The sequence below is a fragment of the Coffea arabica genome, chromosome 2e (assembly GCF_036785885.1).
Source record: "Coffea arabica cultivar ET-39 chromosome 2e, Coffea Arabica ET-39 HiFi, whole genome shotgun sequence".
Taxonomy (NCBI): Eukaryota; Viridiplantae; Streptophyta; class Magnoliopsida; order Gentianales; family Rubiaceae; genus Coffea; species Coffea arabica.
Genome location: NC_092313.1, coordinates 24,883,277 through 24,898,041, shown reverse-complemented (window position 1 = coordinate 24,898,041; position 14,765 = coordinate 24,883,277). Strand labels below are relative to the sequence as shown.

The 14,765-nt window shown below is 32.9% G+C and overlaps 1 long non-coding RNA gene and 1 pseudogene across 1 annotated transcript; one reads left to right on the top strand and one right to left on the bottom strand.

Annotated features, from left to right (window-relative positions):
* Positions 1-3,599: 3,599 nt before the first annotated feature.
* On the bottom strand, positions 3,600-4,130 carry LOC113728804 (uncharacterized; annotated as a pseudogene).
* A 1,949-nt stretch (positions 4,131-6,079) lies between these two features.
* On the top strand, positions 6,080-11,271 carry LOC140036925 (uncharacterized). Its single transcript, XR_011840536.1, has 2 exons — positions 6,080-10,535; positions 10,774-11,271. It is a non-coding gene; the product is annotated as an uncharacterized lncRNA (long non-coding RNA).
* Positions 11,272-14,765: the final 3,494 nt, after the last annotated feature.

Sequence of the window (14,765 nt, the reverse complement as noted above, 5' to 3'; positions counted from 1 at the left end):
AAGTCTAACCCCAGTTTTTATATTTTGTTCTGAATCTAGTTTAGTTTGATAGGTTGTGATGTTTGACGAATTTTTATCAAGAAAATCAATTTGAATAATTTGTTTTTCCAGGAAACTTTTATGGTGTTGTTTAAACGTGTTGATGAGTTAGATTATGAAGATTTCCAAGTTCTATAGATGTTAAAATTTTGACTCTTGAATCAAGACAAACCTGAACAGGTTTAAATGGCCAAAACTTGGATTGAAAAACTCTTGACTTTTGAAGTAAATTTTCTTAAATAGAATCGTGAATTTAAAGTACTATAAGTCAAATGTAATTCTGGAGAATTTGAAGATTTTTCCAGGTGTTCATGGGTCATTTCTTTAAAAGTTAAGAATGTTCTATTAAATCTAGAAATTGTCCTACTGTCTGGTTGGGTGCCAGTGTTTGAAGTGACATAAGTCACCATAGAGAGCTTTGTTTTTAGTGAAACTTGTTTTGTTATAAACTAGAGTATTATGTGATAGAAATTTTAAATGCAATAGATTTTTGTATGAATAAACATGATTTTCCATACTTGGGTAAAAAGCCAACCTGGGATAGATTTGCTGGGTGAGATTCACTCCAAAAATTTGAGGATGAAGTTTGCTACTTTCTGAAGTGTGATCTTCATGAAAGTTTCTGGGATTTGAATCTAGTTTCTAACGGTTTCTTTGGTTTTTAAATCCAAATTTTCGGCATAAATGTCCTTTTCTGAAATAGTGTTCTAGAAATGAAGAGTACAATGACGATAAAAATAAGCATCTAGCGAAAGGCGAGACAAGTTTCAGTAACTGTTCAAATTACAGGTATGCCACCCAAACCAACCGAGGGAAGTTGCATCCATCCGGTTGCATGCACCTATAATGTCATGATTACATTGGTTTACCCTTATTTCTTTGGTTGTTTAATAGATGGTCGTCTCTCTGACCAAAAATATATTTCTAATCCTCAGTTCCATTATGGAGTCTCTTTACCAAGTCTCATTGTTCAAATCCTAACACATGTAATAAGTCATGTTGCACGAATTGATCTAAGTGACCTCATATGACATGTGTCATGATTTGAGGAGTGAGATTAGATAATGGAGTTCTATCATGATTACATTAGTTTACCCTTATTTCTTTGGTTGTTTAACAGATGTTCGTCTCTCCAACATAAAAAGCACTTCTGGTCTTCAGTCTCACTACGGAGCCCCTTACAAAACCTTATTGTTCAAATCTTGACACGTGTAATAAGTCATGTTGCAGGAATTGATCTAAGTAATCTCATATGGGTCATGATTTGAAGAGTGAGGCTAGATACGGAGCTCCATAGTGGGGTTGAGGATGGGAGTGAAAAAAAAGGTATAAATATGGAAACTTCTCTGCCATTTGAATCGAAGAATTTGTGGAGCAAATTGGGTTTTAAATTCCCAGAAACCACACGACTATATAGCCGAAGGGAATAGGCCGTGCCTAAAATCATCCCAAGCGCTACTAATGTGGCTACTAAGCTATTTTGGAAAGCTCCTACTAAGATGAGAAATTCCCTGATAAAGCTGCTATTTCAGTAAGTGTACATTCAAACTGATGCTCAGGCATAAAACTCAGTATTAAATAAATCACTAAAATTTCCTAGCAAACCAAGATTTTTCTGGCTTTAAGATGATAACAAAACAACTTAGTAAGGGTATTAGTGTAAACCAATAAACAAAGTACTAATTACTACTATAACATCTTGTTGCACAACGACAGTCTCTTAAAATTCTCAAAGACAACAACTACTAATAATTACTACTTAACTGTTAAGTATGATCCAAGAGTGTTTTAATGAATCCTAGGGCATCTAAGTAATTATGCAAAACTAAAGCTACCATAACTTGTACCCACTGCCCAAAAGAGATCAAAGTAATATCACAGTTCCCAAATACTATAACTTTGAACATGTTAGCAGTGCATTTACATGAATACAAGGGCAGTTAAGTAAACATAAGAAAACATATTCTACCATTAGTTGTGTCCCATGCTGCAAGCCTACAACCACACTCCAAACATCCTCACAATTCCAAAATGCCCATACCCTTGCGGTTAAAATTGAAATACAAAATTTGACCACAATTCATTCTTATAAACACTCACATACACACATATGCTCTATCATTCTAGATAATTTACATAGTTTTCCTATTAATAGCCAACGTTGATTCAAGTTTGAACTTGAGCTCAAGCTCTCCTAAATACTATTAGATTGACTCGACCGTTTACATCTCTAATATTAGAGGACATATTTCATTTCATTGGGCAATTATTGAATAATTAGTCACATCGTTTTGCCGTCTCATTCACATAATTGAAGATCATCATTTAAGCCACGATCGTAAATCATTTTGGCAGATTTGTAAGATTTATTCTATATCTTTATTAAGAACTGCATCCAAATGACCAATAGCATATTGGCAACAAAATTTACTGTACAAATCCTACCAAATAATAGTACATTGAAATTTCAATAGAGTATTACCAAAAAAAATCAATACAAACATGATAAAAAAACAAGTATAGAAGAAGAGGAAATAAGTGATCGTATGTATAGCCCCTTTTGGTCATGAGAGTTGTGCATTAAATGCCTATAAAATTGCATAGTTATATTTGAATTTACGTACTGCTGCTACTTGCTCAAGTAAAATATAAAAAGCTATTCTAAGTAAGGAAAATTGTTCCTCATACGTTTCTTTAAAGAATTTGTAGATCTGATTAATATTCTATTGCAAATAATCCCATTGATGTAACTCAAATATTAAAAAGATCATATGAAGTTGTTAGAAGTTTTAGGGAATTATAATTTTTATTGAGGAGATAGAGTGCAATTATAGCATTTCATTGGTTAGATATACTCCATGCGCCCTATTTTGATAGTTTTGTTTTCCTTTTCATTCATCCCAAATTATAGTTCACTTTTCAATTGAAGTATATAGTTAACTTGTACTTCTCTTTGTCCTAAATTATAATCCACTTTCTAATTGAAGAATATAGTTAACTTGTAATTTGTCTAAAATACCCATATTCAATGTACTTTGCTATCAGTGAGTATAGCCTACCTCATTCATTAGTTGCTTTCATGCCTTAAATGGTGCTACTTTTTATGATATTGTTGTTATAATTACTGTAAAGGTATAGTGATAAGTCATGCTCCTAATATTAATATAAGGATATTTTAGAAAAACAGTATATTAGATTTATTCTTCCAACAAAATTAACTAATGTTTGTTTAAATTGTGTGAAACAGAAAACTAATACTATCAACATAGGATGGCGGAAGTAACAAATTGGATACTACAGAATTCTACAATCGGCCAAAGAATTTTTTTCCCAACTCAAATTAATTTGCTGGTGTGATTTACCTTGGTTAGAATGTGTATAATTCTCGTTGCAAGATGCAAATCAAAAGGAAGAGCAACAGAATAAAAGTTAATTAAGGTTCCGCACTTGTTATATAATAATAATAAACAACAACAAAATTGAATAGAAGATGGTGCACAAGGCAGCCAAGGTGTTATGTATAGCAAGACTGGGCTTGAATCTGCATACAAATTTGATCTTCAACCCTTCTTGGCTTTCATCCAGTCAACAAAATCATCCAAGATAGAGGGCCAAGCAAGGTCAGGGTCATAATTGCTCAGGTCAGGGAAGCTTATCTCAGTGCAAAAATGGTAGAACCACTTCCACTGATCCAAGTTTAAAACCTTGTAATCAGTTTGCATCTTGAGATATTCTGCCAAATAACCAACTTGTGAACCAAATTGGTAACCCAGAACAAGGTCAAACAGAACACATACGCTTTCAATATCAACGGTTTTCTATTTTTCCTCTGTCAGACAATACTGGAAGGCATAAGTGTTGAAATCCTCAGAAGCACCTGCAGTTGCCGGGTTCCTAATCTCTTTCTCAAGGTCGGGAAGTGCCTTTTTCAGTTTAAAGATTGTATCTGCTTTCAATGCTTGAAGCCCTCTTCTCCATTCATCCAGGGTAACGTATCCTTGCTTCTGGGCTTGCATTCACCATGCCAGCATCAGTATCCAGACATCGGCTTGCTTCTGGGCTTTTTTCTTGGATGATTTATTGCAAGGCATCTTCTTCGATCTTCTGCTTATGTGGATTTGATACAAATTCTCATGCAAAGATAACAAAAATAAGGTTCTAACAAGAGCATATAACCAGTGATTTTATAGAGGATTTTGTTTCCTTATTCTGCTAGGATATGAAGATGAAATCATGAACAAGAAATCCTAATTTGAATTTGACTTGGAAATTGCTGGAAAATTTGCCCAACTGCTAATAATTACTACTTAACTGTTAAGTATGATCCAAGAGTGTTTTAATGAATCCTAGGATATCTAAGTAATTAAGCAAAACTAAAGCTACCATAACTTGTACCCACTGCCCAAAAGACGATCAAAGTAATATCACAATTCCAAAATACTATTACTTTGAACATATTAGCAGTGCATTCACATGAATACAAGGGCATTTAAGTAAACATAAGAAAACATATTCTACCATTAGTTGTATCCCATGCTGCAAGCCTACAACCACACTCCAAACATCCTCACAATTCCAAAATGCCCGTACCCTTGTGGTTAAAATTGAATTACAAAATTTGACCACAATTCATTCTTATAAACACTCACATACACACATACGCTCTATCATTCTAGATAATTTACATAGTTTTCCTATGAATAGCCAAGGTTGATTCAAGTTTAAACTTGAGCTCAAGCTCTCCTAAATACTATTAGATTGATTCGACTCATTTACATCTCTAATATTAGAGGACATATTTCATTTCATTGGGCAATTATTGAATAATTAGTCACAATGTTTTGGTGCGTCATTCACATAATTGAAAATCATCATTTAAGCCAAGATAATAAATCATTTTGGCAGATTTGTAAGATTTAGTCGTGTATCTTTATTAAGAACTGCATCCAAATGACCAATAGCATATTGGCAAAAAAAATTACTGTACAAAACCTACCAAATAATAGTACATTGAAATTTCAATAGAGTATTACCAAAAAAAATCAATACAAACATGATAATAAAAAAAACAAGTACAAAAGAAGAGGAAATAAGTAATCGTATGTATAGCCCCTTTTGGTCGTGAGAGTTGTGCGTTAAATGCCTAAAAGGGGCCATAGTTGTGCGTTAAATGCCTACAAACACGGCCTTGATTAATGGTACATGCTATAATATTTTCGTTGGGCATGGGTTTCATCCCTCCAATCTCGGCAGGCTCGGGTTTTATCTCACTGACCGTTTTTATGTTTGTTGGGCTTGGATTTTATCCCACCAACCTCGGCAGGTTCGGGTTTTATCCCACTGACCTTTTTTATTTTCGTTGGGCATGGGTTTTATCCCTCCAACCTCGGCAGGCTCGGGTTTGATCCCACTGACCGTTTTTATTTTCGTGGGGCATGTGTTTTTATCCCTCCAACCTCGGCAAGCTCGGGTTTTAACCCACTGACCGTTTCTCTTGATTATTTGGTTAATAATTGTGCTTTAACATTCATTTTGTATTTCCTGTTTAGAAGTTCTGAGAGTTCGGACTTTTTCGATTTTTGTAAATATCACAGATGGTCAATGTACTTATTTCATTGGGGTTCACTTGTATTCGAACTACGTTTGACCTGATTCCCATGACGGGATATGTAGGCAACTCTACATGAGTTCGGTCACGTTTTCTGCAACATTATTGCATCCTTTTGCTCAATAATTATAGCCAAATGTTGGCTTGATTGTTTTAACTCAACGTCTTTGTCTTGAGTTTCTTTGAAACTCTAGACAAAGAGGTGCAAGTTGTAGACACCAAATTTTTATCAATTTTTAATGTTTTCTCAAAATTTTCTATTTAATGAGTTATTATTTTTTTTACATTTTAATGTGTAATTTTCTCATTTTTGCAGGTTTATTTTAGGAAGGAAAAAAAAAGAAAAACAAAACAAAAACAAAAAAAAAGAAGCAAAATAGCAACAAAAAGGAAAAAGAGAAAATCAAGAAATCAAATCATCCTAATCATTTTTTCCCACCAAATACACTTAACCCATTTCACACTCAATGGCCATGGACTTGTCTTTTCATTAGTTGAGAAATTATCATTTTGGCAAAATCAACACACAAAAACTCCACTTTTGGGCTAAAAAATACTCTTTCGGCTCTCTCCCTGACAGAACAAGAAGTAGAAAAACACTCCAACTCTCACATCCTCTCGGCTCTCTCCCTCGACAGATGAAAGCCACAGATGAAAAAGGGGAAGCTTGGGAGCTTGCTGCTAGTGCCATTACCACCACCACTGCCATAATAATCTCCATTGTAAAACCATTGTAAGTCTCTCCTTTTATTTTTGTTTTGATTCCGACGAGATAGCCCCTGGAAATTTGGCAAAGATTTAGTTGATCCTTATTTTAATGCAAACTGGTTCGGTTTTTTCTTCTTCTTTTCTTCGGCTTTGATGATCAATAATCTTGTGGGTTTTGTGAAATAAATTGCTTGCTGATGTTGTTGTTTTTTTTTTTTTGGAATAAGTTATGAACAAAATTAAGAAAAAAGAAACGGGCCTATGAATGCATGTCAAGTGTTTGTGAAAATGCCAAAATGAAAAATAAATCAAATTGGTGAATCTTTTGTGCTTATTTTTTGTTAGCAATGGATGACCATCAGCTAGTACAAATCCTGGAAATGCTTAGTTATCCAAAATTTTGGAGTTTTTGAGCCTTATAAGCATTAAAATAATTTTCTTCATTTTTGGGGCTGTTTTGACTTAATGCATCATTTTGTTGCTGTTTACTTGTCAAACTAAGATTATAGTTGTAATGTAGATGTTATAAGGAGGGTTTTGGCATAATTTTTATGATTTTTGGTGAAGGTTTAAGGGTTATAAAAGAATAAAAACTGGACTGATTTCTTGTCATTTTGGCCACTTTCGGACCATTTTGTGTTAAAACTAAGCTCAAAAATAGAATCTACGCGAAAATTGGAGTAGGGAGGCAGCTGAAGCTTTCTTCAGTTGGCCGAAGAAGAATAAAAAGAAACGGATGGGGACTGGAGGAAGAAGAAAGAAAAGAAAGGAAAGAAAAGAAGAAAAATGATTTGGGCTAATGTTTTATTTTCTGTTGGGCTAAGAGTTAGTTTTGGTTGGGGTTTCGGTTTGGGCTAGAAAGTTCAGAGCCCATGTATTTTTTGGTTGGGTTTTGAGTGATAAAAGATGGGCTGGCCTGCTCGTTTCTCTTGGACTTTCGGCTGGGCTTAGGCAGTGTTCGGCCCAAAGAAATAAAATGATGGCCCGATGGCCTTTCCTTGCCCAAATCAGAAACCGAAATTTGCACTTTTACCCCTGATCCTTGGAGCAATTTTACTACGGCCCAGAACATTTTTATTGTCTTTCACTTAGGTCCTTAAATTAATTGCACTTTGGTCCCTATATTTCATCTTTCATTTAATTTTAACCTCTAAACTTTGGAAAAATATAATTTTATCCCAAAAAGTTTTTCAATTTTTGCAATTCAGTCCCTAGTGAATTTTGAGTCTCTTTATTATGATTGCTTCTTTTTATTTAATAGCCAATTATGTTACTTTTGAGTATGTTTAACTTGTAATTTTTAGATGTTTTTAAATTTATTTACGTTTGACATGTTAAGGTGAATTTAGTATTTTCATTATTATTATTATTATTTCAATTAAATTGGTGCCATGATTCTTTTGTTCATTGTGAGTATAAATAGGGCAATTTGACTCCATTTAGTCACTACTTCAAAAGGGAGGTACCCCTATTATTATTTCAATGTCAATTACGTGCTCCTATGTGCTCCTACGTGTTCCTATGTGTTTATATATTTTTTATATATTTTGTTTATTTGATTTGAATGTTCATTTAAATTTTCTTACGTTTGCTTAGTTAATTTTATAATTATTTGATAGGCATTTAAATACCTCAAAAATGTAATAGATAGGATAATTAGATTTGTTTTATTTTATTTCCCCTTTTAGATTGTAGTTAGGCGCTCCCCGATGTAATAGGTAGGTTGTGTGTTTATGTGGCTTATGTGTTACGTGTCTTACCCGCTTTCCTTAGAATTTTTGCATCTAGATATTATGCTTATGTGTTACGTGCTACGTGCTCTTATGTGTCTATTTGTTTTAATTTATGCCTACTTGTCTTATTATGTATTAAAAATGCATGACGTCACCACACTACTCCAATGCTAGTTGTGGCTTTTCCCCTCTGCTTATTTGCTAGTCCAACGCTAGTAAGGATTTTTAGAAATGGACTAGTCCAATGCTAGACTCTTAGATCGTTCGTGCGTTAGACTCATTTTTATGTGATATTCATTACATTTTCACGCATATTTTCATTTTTAGGATCTTTTCCCATTTGCATGATATTTTCTATTATATTATCCCCTATCCTCTATATGTGTTAATCATGTCATTTAGAATTGCATTTCATTTAGGACATTGTATAATAAGATAGCTCATTTGCTTGTGCATGTTAGGAAAATTATTTTTCAAACATGGGAAATGGGAGATTATAACTTTTTAGTTTAAATGTTCCATTAATCCCTGGATAAGAAAATCATGTCACGAGTTTTTGCCTCCCGTACCCTTTATGTTGCATTCCCTTTTTCTTTGATCACTTATATCTATGTATATAATTTAATTTCTTTTCTTTTCTTTTACTTTAATCATTTACATACTCGTGACACTTTCAAGGAATTATTTTGGCCTTCGCAATTAATACGATTGGTTAAATTAAACTCTTGAATGAACATTTTGTCCCTTTCGATATTTAGATTTGCATCCATGTAGGAAACATCCAAACATGATAAAATTAAGGGTTAGATTAGGAAAATTTTGACTAAACCTCGCAACTAGCTTAGACTAGGTTGAAAGGGTGCCTTAGGTTTGAGTTAATCGAACATTTGCCTTCCCTTTCTTCAACCGTAACTCCCGAACCCTTTTTCTTTTGTTTTTCAAAAACCTGGAGTTGTCAAAAAGGGGTTTTATTTTATTTTATTTTTATCAAAAAATATTTTTGGGTGACTTGGTACACCAAAACTCAATACCAAGTGGCGACTCCTATTTTTTTCTTAAAAACCCTTTTAGACTAAATTTTGGACCCAAATTGTCGCATTTTTTTTAAGTCCCATTCTAGGTCCTTTTCATTTATTTTAAAATAAAATCACATCTTTTGTAAATACCTATTTTTATACTTATTTTTCCATCACGAAAAATGGGGCGCGACACACAATTTGATTATCTAATACCTCCATAAGATTCAACCTCAGCCGAAATATTGTAATATGGCATCTCGCTTCTACTACATGCCTGCAATTGGTCTCTTGATCCCACTTATACAGGAATACATGCACCTTCAACTATGTAATTTCGACACCTCTTTCATGGAGAAAATTTACCATCATGCTCTGTGAAAAATTTCTTGGAGACTTGACTAAGATTAGCTAAGTTGTCAGAAAACATGGTTGAGAAAATTGCATCACAGTTCTTCCTTCACTTCCAAAATTGAATATCAGGTTTCCTACACTTCCAAATTAACTAACACCTCATCAAAGTTCTCAACAGAGAAAAGGCTCAAATTGTTTCTAGATCTTGCTAAGGGAATATGAAGCATTATCATATTCATATCCCAAATTGCGGCTTGAAGAATCTTGCTTGATAAAATTTGGTTTGAGAATTTGTAGTCTTCTCCAACACCAGTGCCACATTTGAAGCCAGTGGCTATTTGAGACCATGGTTTCATTACAATTTTGGACTCCTTACTGATAATTCCAGCCAAATACTCTTGAAGGAGAGAACCTATAAAAACCTCCATGAAGTCTCTTAGTTTAAAGAATTGTAGCACAAATTGGGTCTCTATCTTTGAGAAAGTAACTACACAAGACTCTGCCAATCCAAGACCTCCTAATAACATCAATGATCTGAGTTCTTCAAACCCTTTCTTATTCTTTTGGGCAAATTCTACTTTATCCCCCTGTGGTTTAGCATTTTTTCACGTAACCCCCCTATGATTTCAAAAGCTATATATAACCCCCTTATGATTTGGATTAAAGTGTCAAAGTGACGGGAATGATAATTCATAACGGCGTCACCTAAAATGTCAAAAATACCCTTATGTAAAGTTGAAATTTATGTATTAACCAAGGGGCGTTATGTGTATATTTTGAAAATCATAAGGGGATTATATGGTAAAGTATTAAACCATAAGGGGGTTATATGGTAAAATATAAAAATCATACGGGGTTAATGTGTCATGTATTTATAAGGGTAATTTCGACATTTTTAGAAATTCCGTTACGAGTGACTATTTCCGTTACTTTGACACTTTAATCCAAACCATGAGGGGGTTATGTATAGCTTTTGAAACCATATGGGGGTTATGTAAAAAAAGGGTAAATCACAGGGGGGTAAAATGTAATTTACCCAATTCTTTTCAACAATAGACCACTGCTGCAATATACTAGGTACATCTACTTTATCTTGCATATTATTTTTTCCTTCCATCAATTGCAGGTCTTGAGACTCAATATCAACATTTTCTCGTATACAAATTCCATGAGTTTCATTTATTATCCAGTAATTGACAATTTAACATGACTTCATCATATTTTCTCATCCCTTCCCTAGAATTTTGTATAGAATTCATACCTAGATCACCGATTGAAATATTTGGTAGTGAAATGTAACATATTTCTTCCTCAGCAGCTCTTGAAACTACAGTGGCAAAAAGTACCTGTTTTAAGACACTAGAAGTCCATCTCAAGAGGCAAGAAATCAAGCTGCACAAAGTCATGAAAGATGTAAGAAAACTGCAACTACAGGTACGAGAAGAAATGATGGAAAGAGACAAAAGGATGGACTCAATGGTTCTTGGAATGGATCAAAAATTTGAAAAGTCAAGCATGATGATAAATAAGGAGAAGAATTCAATGGAAGAAGAAAGAATTGGGAAAGATTGTATGCCTCTGCTTCCTACCCCTCCTATCCATCAAAGGTTGAATGTGGTTGCAGAAGAAAAAGTGAAGAGCTGTGAATTCTTGGGCGAGAATTCTAGTTACAATTTGCCTAAAATTGAGTTAAATATGTTCAATGGGGAGAATCCCCGAGAGTGGACTAGAAAATGCAACAAATATTTTCTGCTTACAAATATTTTAGTGCTATCAAAATTGTTCACGCAGCTTGCCTGTTGTCAAACCAAAAGCAATTTCGGCTTGCTTGTTGTCTACATTTGGAAAATTACCCAATTTGTAGATAGACCGTGTACTTCTGCCACTTTTAATTAAGATGAGGCTCTTTGGTGGATTGCGTTAAGTACTAAACAAACAGGATTTGCCTTTTTCGTCTTCTCACATTTTGGATTTTCACATGTTATGGAACTCTTTTCATGGCATTTGAGAGCAAGAAAGATCTTCTCAGGCTAGTAAACTGAATGTTCATCCATTCAGAAACACACATACATCACTTTGGAAACACTACAATATTTGCTTAAAATCTTGATTATCAACAAAAGCTGAGCTCAAACAAAGTGATTATCAAATACTGTGTATAACCAATAGAAGTAAAAATTTGATCGAGCAAGTAAATCTAATCCTCCATATTGTTCGTATAAGACAATTAGAAATACTGATCAACCTTAGTCCAAAAATCCCTTTGACTTTTAGGTGAAGACTCTTCAATACATTTATTGTCACCTAAATCAAATGTGATCAACAAGCCAATTGTGAATTTGATGCAATGACTGCATGGAGATTGGTTTTTAAATCTTTTTTTTTTTGTTAGACGATGAAGTATTGGCTTTAAATCTTTGAATTAGTTCCAAATTAAGCAAGCAACATAATTTCATAACATGGATTACCATCATTATACCTTAATATTTGAAAAAAAAAAGAATTTGTCACCATACGTCTTTCCAGCCATCAGTGTAAATCTCTCTTTTTTTTTTGGCTTTCGTTCACTTGGGGTCCATCCGCAACATTGTGGTAAACGACAAGAATCAAGAAAAAGAATATATCATTGAACTTTGGGATACTCTCTAATCTTGGCATGGACGGGAGATGATTATATAGAGATTTAGGAATCTAGTAATATACTTTTGGACCAAATAATCGAGTCATATTAGCAATTTTAGTTGCTAGGAAAGAAATGAATACTCATTGTGTCATTGTTATGTACAGATGATGCTAAGAGCTTTGGTAATTAAAGTTGGGAATTTGTATAGGATAAGAATGTGGACAGCAACAGAAATCCAAAGATGGGATGGCATTCATCATGTTAGAAAAGTATTTATAATTTCTTTCGCATTGATTTCAGTTTGATAGTAAAGCATTATTCTAAGGATATTTTAAATTAAGGGTAAAATACACTTTACCCTCCTGTGGTTTAGCGTTTTTTCACATAACTCCCTTATAATTTGAAAAACTATATATAACCCCCTTATAATTTGGACTAAAGTGTCAAAGTCATGAAATTTGGATTCCATAATGGAATTAACTAAAATATCAAAAGTACTTCTTTGAGAAGTTGAAAATTATTAATGAACTACAGGGAGGTTATGTATATATTTTGAAAACTATAAGGAGAGTATTTGGTAAAGTACTAAACTATAAGGGGATTATGTAGTAAAAAATAAAATCACAAGGAATTAAAGTGTCATGTATATTAAATTTATATATTTTAGTCACTTGAACCATTTTAATTTTTAAACAAGGATATTCTTGACATTTCCTTAGGTTTTGTTATAGAAGATCATTTCCATCACCTGAACCCTTTAGTCCTGTTTTAAAAAAAAAACCTTTAATCCAAATTATGAGAGGATTATGTATAACTTTTAAAACTATAAGAGGTTATATAAAAAATCGCTAAACCACAAGGGGTAAAGTGTATTTTACCCTATAAATAAGTAAAATTGTTAAACACTTATAGTTATTTGATTTTTTTAAGCAATGTTATTTGGGTTCTTGTGCAAGGGTTAGAATGCCATGGATCGATGACTTTTCTTCTAAATATGGCAATTTCAAGGCTATCTAGATTGTTGGTTGGTATTTTGATTCCTTTTCCAAGTTGAATTTATATACGCATTCTTGTTTTTACATTTTTATCCTATAATCTTCAAATTCTACCTTGATAAGGAAATACGTCCCCTCGATCTAATCTAAAAACTTCCATTGTCATGCAAAACACCACCAGATTTGGCAAAATTACATTATAATCGATCATAAGTCACTGTTCCATACTATTCATCCGAGCTTTGCTACTTTCATATAGGTGAGATAAGATATTAAATGGAAAGACACAAAGCATTCTAATGTAGTTAACATGCCCCTTAGGATTTAATTTGAAATCACGAGTCAAATGCTCTAGCACATCAAATATCGATAATATCATATTTTATCAAAATTATTAGATCATCGTAATTTTGAAACATATAAATCACAATATTTACAATTTTTTAAAATAAAACAATATAGCTAATATAGAAAAATAAACCTACATGTAACTTAAATTCTTTCAATTCTTTTTTATTGCTATTTTTGTCAATAATGGAGTCTAACTAATCTATCACATAAATTTTTTTCTAACTTGTAGATTTTGACCATTGAAAGTTCACAAATAGAGATAATTGAATTTATCCATTTTTTCTTTTTTTATTCAATTTTTTTAGTACAATCCAACACAAGGCAAAAGTAACAAGTATACTTTTTTTTCGTATGAGAACTTTTTCTTGACAATTGTATGAAACAGGAATTGTGGCTAGCTAATCAATAATTTCCATCTCAATTTTCAATAAATTGGAGTATTTTATTTTTTAATGGGTAAAAAATAAAAAAAAGCCCTCTGTGGTAAGTCTAATACACAGAAAAGCCCCATATGGTTTCAAAATATATAATACGACACCTCATGCTTTGAATTAAATTGTAAAGGTAACGGAATCCGTTAAACTTAACAGAAATGACTTATTGGAATCTAAAAAAAAAAATTTAGACCTAATTTTTATCAAATATACCTATTCTACCCCTTAACCCTCAATTCTCTCTATTTAGAGAATAAAACAAATGATTTTTTGAGCTATCTTTTGCTTAATTATATCAGGGCATTTTGGTCATTTCGTCCATTTCCGTTAAGTTTAACGAATTCCGTCACATTTACAATTTAGTTCAAAGTATGAGGGGTCGTGTTGTATATTTTGAAACCATGGAGGGCTTTTCTGTGTATTAGGTTTACCACAGGGGGTTTTTTTATTTTTTACCCTTTTTTAATTAGTTATCCACACAAATAGAAATTGATTAAGTTTGTAGGCTTTTATTCCAAAACTGCTACCATTATTATTAATTATTGATTGCACTAATGCATCTAATTACAATTGTCCCCATAAGTGAAACTTAATTTTAAAATTTTTTTTCCATGACCACTAACATTATTCACTATTATTGGAATGTATTAAAAATAGTTAATCATTAGAAGAAAAAGGGTATTTTGGACATCATTGAACACTAAGATAAAATCTTGCTTATATTTTTATCTATCAAAACTCATCATACCAAAAAACTTTTGAGTAACAATCAAACTTCTTTTTTTTTCCTAGTATAAGGGAGGGTCATGGACCCATTACATAGCAACAATCTAGGCAAAGGCTACACTGTAAATCCTGGGCTTAAAAAGTCTTCTCATAGTCCCTTAGATCAATGATTCCTAAA